The 8,572-nt window shown below is 36.6% G+C and overlaps 1 pseudogene across 1 annotated transcript; it reads right to left on the reverse strand.

The window, feature by feature from the left end:
* Positions 1–2,319: 2,319 nt before the first annotated feature.
* Positions 2,320–8,036, reverse strand: LOC117622783 (annotated as a pseudogene). The gene is made up of 11 exons (XR_004585031.1): positions 7,604–8,036; positions 7,144–7,273; positions 6,974–7,085; positions 6,589–6,664; positions 6,392–6,480; positions 5,178–5,264; positions 3,917–4,033; positions 3,674–3,781; positions 3,476–3,529; positions 3,243–3,395; positions 2,320–2,782 (listed from the first exon to the last, which is right to left on the reverse strand). The product of XR_004585031.1 is annotated as a 3-isopropylmalate dehydrogenase, chloroplastic-like (transcript).
* Positions 8,037–8,572: the final 536 nt, after the last annotated feature.

Consider the following 8,572-nt stretch of genomic DNA (forward strand, 5'->3'; position numbering starts at 1 on the left):
TTCAGGGGACATATGGCTTGTATCCATGGCCATGGTTTCCCGATCTTTTTTTTTTCAATGTTTTGTTCGCGTACATACTCCCTTTCTTTGCGTACATACTCCCTTTCTTTTGCATATTCTACTTGAATAGCCATATCGTGCTCTTGTTGTTTCAAGTCCATTTCAATTCTCATGGCTTGGTGCTTTGAAAGTTCCTCCAAAAATTGAGATGCATTCTTGCTAGAATTACTCCCTCTCTTCGCCTTCGCCGCCTTCCTCCCAATAGGCCTTGGATTATTTTCAATGGGTGAGTCTTGACTCATCGGGGAATCCATAGGTGAATCCGATGCCGGCGTCTCATGAAGTGGAGTCTCGTTCAAGACTACCGTCGGACCGGTTGGAATAATTTTGAATCTCTTACAAGTCTTCACCACCTCCCAACAATGGGTATGGTTGAAACTTTTTTTCCCTTGGCCGGTAGCACCAAACCACATTTGTGCTTGTATAATCTATAAAAAAAAAATGAAATGGAAATGCAAGAGAATTTTTAAAATATTGGCAATGCAACATGTAAAAAAAAAAAAACTAATGGAAATTAAAGAAATAATAAAAAAATGCAACATGTATTAAAAAAAAAATAGAGACATATTAACAAAATATATAAATTGCAAGAAACATTTAAATAAAAATTAATATGACATAGAAATTAATAGAAGAAAAATGACAAATAATTTACCTCACTGCTAAGATTTTCTCCGCTTCGATGGTTGTCAATCGCTTTTGCTAAGGCATTTCTCCATTTCCCCAACTCTTTATTAAGAACTTTCCACCTACTAGATAATGCCATTTCTGTACGTGTAGAACCAATTGCCCTTTCACAAAATGCTTGATGAATTTTTTTCCACATATGAGAAAATTTAATCTCATTGCCCGTTATGGGACAATGACTAACTTGGACCCAAGCCTCACACAAGCTAACATCTTCCATCATGCTCCATGCCCCTCCATTTTCATTAGAAGAACCCATAATATGCTAGAAAAAAAATTACAACTTCAAAGTGAAAAAATATTGAATAGAAAGTGAATAAATTTTGAGGAGAAAGTGAACAATAGTAGAAGGAGAAGAAAATATATGAGGATTTGGTGTTAAAAGTGAAGAGTATTGGTTGGTATTTATACACAAAAAATTCTGTAATTTTTTAAAAAAAATTGATTTTTTTTCAATTTTTTTTGGCAGAAAAATTGGCTGCCGTTGGATTGAAGAAAAAATTCCAATCGGAGCGACCAGAGGCCTCCACGTGTCAAGGAGCTGTTGGCGGCCACTGTAGCGCTAATTTGAAATTTTTTTTAACGTTGGCGCGTGCAATGCACGCGCCAACGGTAAAAAAAATTCAAAACCTCCAGGGCTGACGCCATGCTGGCGTCAGCTATTTTGTCCGCGCCCTTGGGCCCGAGCTCGGGCCAAAATCGCCTTCGGGCTTGCCCGTTTTGGTGGCCCCCACGCTCGCCCAGGCTGAGCCTTTGTTGCTGGACTTCGTTTTTTGCCCCAAACCCCCCCCAGCCCGAGTCCAAAGTGGCTGCTGGACTTGCTCTAAGAGACGAGTCCAAGCGAGAGGGAGTTTCAGAAAGGAAACGAGATGCGGTGAATTGAGAAAAATGAGAGTTTTCCTTGTCAGCTTGCACTAAAACTAGCACAAATAATATCAATACCATCATCTTCTTCTTTATACCTAGGTTCTTTGTCCCAATACCTTTCTGTATATATTCTTTATTCTCTTAATTTTTTGAAGTTATTTATAGTGTTTATAACTTATATACAAGTCCAAAGTGGACAAAGAAAAAAAAAAGCCACAACACGCTAAACATGCCCCAATCAACACATTATGGCAAGTTCTCATGTTCAAACTCCTAAACCTGAGAAAGGCCAAGTAAAATCACTACGCCCGCATCAAATGAAGCCCAATAAGATTAAGCTTGGCATGTAAAATTGACTTGTTTAAGGAAATAATGGCTTTTTCATTTGATTTATTTATTTCTAAGTGAAAGGGTGGATTCTTATACGTCAATCATAACATTTGTATTTGTTAGCATCTCTCCAAAAGTTTAAAAAAATTTGTCTAAGTTTTAGGAAATGACCCTCAACTCATGATAAAGTCGACCAGCTCTTCTGTGGGAGCATTTCCAAAGTAAATTTCATTATGGATAAACAATGAATCCTTTAAATAGTTTTCCAGTAATTAGTAAAATTACTAATCAAAGGAGATAATAAAAATTTTAAAAAAAGTTATATGTATTGCCAGTCGGGAAAACGCCACACGAACTGCTGCCGACGCCTAGATCAAAACGGAAAATATAAATAGCTTCAGCAGGAAGAGAACGAAATGATCTTACAAGCTTCAAAATGTAATGTCTTTCAATCTCCACTCTAGGCACCACTGTTTCCGAGTTACAACAATCCCTTGATGGATATGCATATTTTAAACAAGGATAATGTCTAGGACATAATTCTAAGTCAAAAGGTTAAAATTAAATAAAATCTCTGGGACAGTTACAAAAATGGTCTTATTTCACCTCAAGAAGCCCTCCAAATTATGAACAAAAGAAAATCATACTGGATGAAATCTTTGGATTTGCTTTCAACTGACCAAAATGACATCTTCACTCCAGATATCATGCATTGCACGATATTGAGCCCTTGTTGTCAGTGCTGATCAATGCGTGCATCACTTCATACTGGAGAAGGAACTAGCGAATCTACCGACTTCAATACCTCTTCACCCATTTCTTTGCACCCTACCAACTTCTGTATAAAGCCAATAGTAGCCATCAATGGTCAATCAATCAAAATAGGAGAAGCTTACACTGAAAAATAGGCAACTATTACTGTACAAATATATGAAAAACAAATTTAGACTCAAGAATTTCAATTGAATTTTCAAATAGCCCATAACTAAATAAAATATACATTATTCTCACTTCTTTTTTCCCTTCTTTCTCACCTCAAGGAACCATTGCACACCATACTCAAGGCATGCTGGTGTACCAACCAGGATAGTTAAATCAATGGTTCTCAACCAATTGTAAGATGATCAAACCAAACATCAAGATAGGCTAAACCATCGACTTAAAATATTACAACATGAGAAGTTGCATTACTTACTCAAAGACTTTTAACAAGGATGCAAATTGCAATATTTTGTGGTATCACGTTTTCCAACCAAAGAGAATCAAATAAAAAAGTGAGAAATAAAAAATGTACATACAGTTCCTGCCGAATAAATGTCACCCGTTCGAAACCCCTTATTCAAAGTATCTAGAACTGCAGCCTCAATTCTCTTGGCAGCTTTTTCTTCCCCTAGACCGTACTTTAAAAGCATAGCAGCACTGAGAATTGTTGCTAATGGATTTGCTTTATCCTGCATTTATACCGTTATATTCCACATTAAATGGCATGTTACTCCAAGGAGAAAAAAATTGATAATGTAGGCAAACCAACCTGTCCAGCAATATCAGGAGCAGAACCATGTATTGGTTCAAAAAGTCCAGGACCCTGTGCCAACGGGAATTTTAATATAGTCAGATAAAAAGGAATCCAAACTTACCCTAAGGCACAGCTGGAAATCCCCATCAGAAGGAAATTCCTAACACATATAAAGCTTAACTTGAACCACTGAGAGACAAAAGTTTGCATTACCGATTCCCCAAGACTAGCAGATGGAAGCATCCCAATACTTCCAGTAATCATTGACGCCTCATCGGATAATATATCGCCAAATATGTTGTTTGTTACAATCGTATCAAACTGCAAATTTTCATTGGCAAAGATCATGACACTAGCAATTATCATTTAGGATGCTCTAGAATTTTGTTCCTCTCGTCCAATATTTTTGATCCTATTAGGATTAAAGGAGGATAATTCTAAAGGACTTAGACAAACCTGTTTTGGATCACGAACAAGCTGCATTGCAGCATTATCAACATACATGTGTGAGAGTTCAACGTCAGGATATTCCAAGGCTATTGCCATGATTCTTTTCCTCCAAAACATTGATGCCTGGATATCCATTGAATCAAATATATCAATATTATAAACATACACTATATCTTAAGAATGCCTGCACGGAAGAAAAAGAAAGAGGCATACATCAGAAACAATATTGTCAAGTAGCCTATCAATATTTGCTAGCATTTTTTTCCCAAAATATCACAGGCAACATTTGTAGTAATCCAAATTTAGCCTGCACAGTGTCAATGGATCATTATGACCCAAAAATTAGCATACTTGGCTAGTAACTCTTGAAATGCTATGATCAGATTGACGGCAATCATCCGTTTGATTGGATCAATCAATGAAGACGATACAAGAGGGCAACACATGGTAGACTCATTATCATTTATCTTTCGTTTTTATTTCAGTCACACAAACTAAAAGGAAATGGACATCGCCCTTTACCCTTTGTAAGATGGAGGAGATGTTATCAGGCCCAAAGGCCATTGGCTTGATTACTCATTTTCAGCAGTAATTTGATAATTATAAGATAAATTAATATCTCCGGTACTTATTGTTTTAAGATTGGGCCGAATTTAGCACAAGAACTTATTTAGCCTCCTTTGCAACCACATATGCCAATATACTGAGAGAGACATGTCACAGATGCTACCATATATGGTGTATCATTATGAAATATTTGGTGCCGCTTAATCAACAAACATCCAGGTTAAAAAAAGGTTAAAGTGTACGGGTCACGCATCATCTGCATATAGAAGCCAGGTTAAACACCCATAAATTTCTTTTACAAGTGAAAGGATTTTATTTACAGTACCGAAACAGTGCTGAAGAGGCACAACTGAGTATTTTATATGCTTTTCACAACTCAAGCCAAAAACTAAGCTGAAATACTCAACCCACAAAATCATAAATGCACATGTGTAGAAACCATGTCATCTTTGCTGACAAGATGCCAAATTTCTTGTAATCTCTAGGGGAGAGATCAGACACAATCAACGTACTGGTTATGCATCAGGATGTTTAAGAGAAGGCTCGCTAGTCTCATAGCATGTAATGCCGTTATAAACACAACAAAATGTTCGATGCTTCTCTTTGGGAAAAATCTTAAACAAATTCTCAAAATTTTCCCAAACAACCTTAAATTGAAATGAGCAGAAAGAAAAAAAAAAATTCTTCTAACAAAAAGTACCTCCAACACATTTGCTTTATCAACACTGCAGAGCTTTCCCTTCCGCTTCCGAGCAGTCTCAAATGCAACACGAGCAATGCGATCGATCTGCCAAGAAAATTTGTCCATGTTAAATAACCATTGAAACACTGACCTGGCAATTATAAAGTTATAAAAGGAGGAAAAACTAACGAGACAACTTCTGAATAGAATTTACTAAAAGCAGACCTGGCAATTTTAAAGTTCCCATTACAACTAAGAAGTTCCATATTGGTCGTAATTTACCAGTAGTCCCAATACATTGAAAATGCTTGTGAATTCTTCACAGGGAAAAGTCAACACAAACTCACAAGGATTTTGCATATTTGTTTTACACCAAGAAACTATGTTTCATGTTATAGACCCCCTTACCCAGCTCCCACCACCCATTATAAAATATAAACAAAATATTAGGCCAAACAGTAAGCCAAATGGGTGGTCCTCTCCCAGTTTTCTTTACCTTTAGCATGGATAAACTATTTATAAAACTTACGTGCCTAATTAATGCATTATTGATTGTTATCGCATATCCTCAAGTTCCATTTGAAATTTCTATGTTTCGAAGCACACTTTTGTGAGTTTTTGTTTTTCACGATATCAATAAATCTATTGATATTTCCATAAATCTGAACCACCGACATATCTGTTGATATCGATATCTTAATCCTTGGTCACAGTGAAGTTAATTTTTCTGAATGCAGACCAAAACTTTCACTCTCACAGAAAAAAGCATCCCCCTTAATACACTTTTACAACAACTACGAATTTCAGTTGTTCCTGACTAAATCAGTCCACTAATATTACAAGGAAAAGTCTACAGGCTTGAATTAGAGATAAAAGGATATAAGAGTGACTCTGTTTAAACCCAGAAAATTGCTCTTTTTTGGGTAAAATGATCTCTATACCCCACCATTTCTTTTTCGGGTAAAATTACATCCTGATTTTACAGGCTGTAGTTTTACCCCCAAAAAACAAGGGAACTCTTTTTTCTTGAAAAATATTTTCCCCCCCTGTCCCTCTAGCCATGGTCGAGGCTATGCACTAGTGACCAGCCACCAATCTTTTGACCTTTTAGCTTTTTGAAGAGTATAGGATAAAATGGTAGTTTCAATAACTTTTCTGGGTGGGGTATAGAGATAAATTCTTTGAGTGTTCAAGAATTTAATGTGGAACTCTCGGAGAAATCAGAAAACAACCTCATAGGCGGCATACACCTCCGTATTGAAGCCAATCTCCTCTCCGTTTTCATTGGTGCCAAAACCCCTTGGCTTTCCAAAATATATACCTACTCCCAGCAACAACAAAAAAAGAATCAAATAGTTCATTCAAGTGGGGAAAAACCAACACAAGAAAGTTCATTTGATTGATTACTATTCGAGTCTTGTATACTAACCTCCAGTTAGCTCTCTTACAACCATAAGGTCCACCCCTTCAGCAACCTCTCTCTTCAAAGTTGAAGCATCCACCAACTGAAAGAGCAAATACCATAAAATGAGACACTTTTCATAGACAGTTTGAAATGAAGATACATTGGTTTTAAGAGAATAAATCAATTATGTACACTTTAGTTACTCAATTATCATTACATTACATACAAAAACATCAAAATTCATATGGGTCAAACACCACTTTTCAATGCAATCACTTGCAGTTTGATGTTCTGAACACAATCCTAATGTACCAAGGCGCATTTAAATTAAGAACTAACAACTAAGAGGAAAAGCGAAAAAAGTACTTTAAACCAAATTCTGAATCATTTGCATTAAAACAGATATTACCTGCGGTAAAACAGTTGCAGGCCTCAAATTCGCAAATACTTTAAGACCTTCTCGAAGCTTAAGTAACCCAGTTTCTGGTTTCAAATGCTTCTAATTAAGTAAAATTACACCACTTGCAAATGTCGGCATACTGAAAAAATAAGTAATGAGAAAGGAATTGTGAGATCTACCCCCCAATTGCTCCAAGCAGAACTGCATCAGATTGCTGAGCAGCCAAAAGGGTCTCTTCCGGTAATGGAACTCCGGTCAAATCCAATGCAGCTCCGCCCACAGGAACTTCTTGATACTTGAACTCAATCCCTAATTATACAAATATATTCAGTTATATAAATAGCAAACAGTAAATAAATACCAAATCCCCAGCAAAAGTTACTTGATTACACACAGAGACGCTTTATTGTTAAACAATAACTCTGAAAACTATAAGCACTAACGTACTCAGTGAGAAATGTTGGGAAAGTAAGGGACTTTAAACACAGAGGAACTAAAGAGAACCCAAAAAATACGTAATGAAAATCCAAGTACGGCCTTCCTTTTCCGTTTCTATTTTCCTGTCCTTTCTCGGAAACCAAACAAGCAAGATCGAACTTAAAATGAACAAATAAATAAAAGAAACGGAATTGAAGAAACCTTCGATAGAGGCGGCGAGGTTGAGAACGTTCCTGGCGACGGAGATGACTTCGGGGCCAATGCCATCGCCAGGAAGCAAAGTGATGGTGTGGCGTTTGGAAGGCGAGGCTGCGGAGCAGCTGATCCTACCCAATTTCCGGGTGCGTGTGGAAACGGGGTTAGGAGAGAGAAGGGGGCTGAAGGGTTTAGCGTTGAGTTGCAGACAAGCAGCCATTGTTGTCAAACTCTGGCTCCACTTTGTTCGCAGCCGCCAAAGAAGGACTCGTATTTTTGTTTTTGTTTTTTCTTATTCTTTCAGTGTGTTTTTGCGAAGCGTAGATGCACTTAAGGCTAAACAGAGCAGCTGATCACCTTGCGAACTTGGCGTATGAGTTACTGGGTTTCATAACTACGAGTCTGCTCCTATCCTATCCCCCTCTCAAGCTTGCTGCTGGATGATGAACTAGGGAGAGCCCAAAGTAGGGCTGTGCCTTGTTAGCGTTTTTTTCCTTTTCTGTCGAAGGCCTGCCTTGTAACCCAAAAAATAAAAAAATAAAAAGGCCCAACCCACGCACAATTGCTAAAACCGTTATTATGACTTTTTATTTATTCATTACTAGCTCCTTGGCACAAGCTCACGCGTGCCAGTTGGTTTTTTTTTTTTTTTTTTAAATTTTATTTTTAGGATTAAGGAAAGATAATATAGGTAGTTATATTTCATAAAAATAGAATTTATTATATGATTTTAATTTTAATTTTAATTTTAATTTTAATTTTTTGAATATAAAAAAAATAAATTTATTATATTATCATCATTTAATTAATAATTTTAATTATTAATGTTTGAATTAACCAATGACATTTTATAGTATTTTAAATGAAGTAAGGATGCATTCATGCCATGGTTGCATGTTAACTTACCAAGTGAAGTTGTAGCTTTTGGTGTCACCAAAAAAAATTATGACAAAAATGTCTCAGCAAGAAAAATAC

This window comes from Prunus dulcis, chromosome 3 (genome assembly GCF_902201215.1).
Source record: "Prunus dulcis chromosome 3, ALMONDv2, whole genome shotgun sequence".
Lineage (NCBI taxonomy): Eukaryota > Viridiplantae > Streptophyta > Magnoliopsida > Rosales > Rosaceae > Prunus > Prunus dulcis.